The following is a 520-nucleotide window of genomic DNA, read 5'->3' on the forward strand; positions in this document are numbered from 1 at the left end:
CGTTAAGGTCTCTTTTTTCTCTCTGTGTCGTCTCCTCTCCTTCTCTTTGTGACTCAGTTCACACTGGACGTCTTGCCGGATCCCTTTTATGGTCTCTTTCCCTTTGTAATCCTTTCATTTCTTGATTTCTTTTCTGTGCTTCCCCTCGCCCTCCCCCTCCCTCCTTTTCCCCTCGCCCTCCTCCTTCCTCCTTTCTCCCCTCGCCCTCCCCCTTCCTCCTTTCTTTGATCTGCCTCTCCTTTACTCTCTCTCCCTCGCTCCTCCTCCCCCTCTCCGTCCCCGCCTCAAGACGCGCGTGATGGAGGCTCCAGATAAATCCTCTCGAGTGAATCGCCTCTTACACATCACCCCGTGCGGCCGAGGCTTAGGGCAGCCCCCCCCCCCCCCCCTGGGACGTGCCTTTCGCCGGCTGCGGGGGCTTCGTCCGCGCCCGCTCGCCCCGCCCGAAGGCTCGGCCGACGGCGGGAGGCTCCTCGTGGGGCGGCGTCTCCGGGGGCGCCCGACGTCCAACTGGCATCCA

This window comes from Penaeus monodon, chromosome 27 (genome assembly GCF_015228065.2).
Source record: "Penaeus monodon isolate SGIC_2016 chromosome 27, NSTDA_Pmon_1, whole genome shotgun sequence".
NCBI lineage: Eukaryota > Metazoa > Arthropoda > Malacostraca > Decapoda > Penaeidae > Penaeus > Penaeus monodon.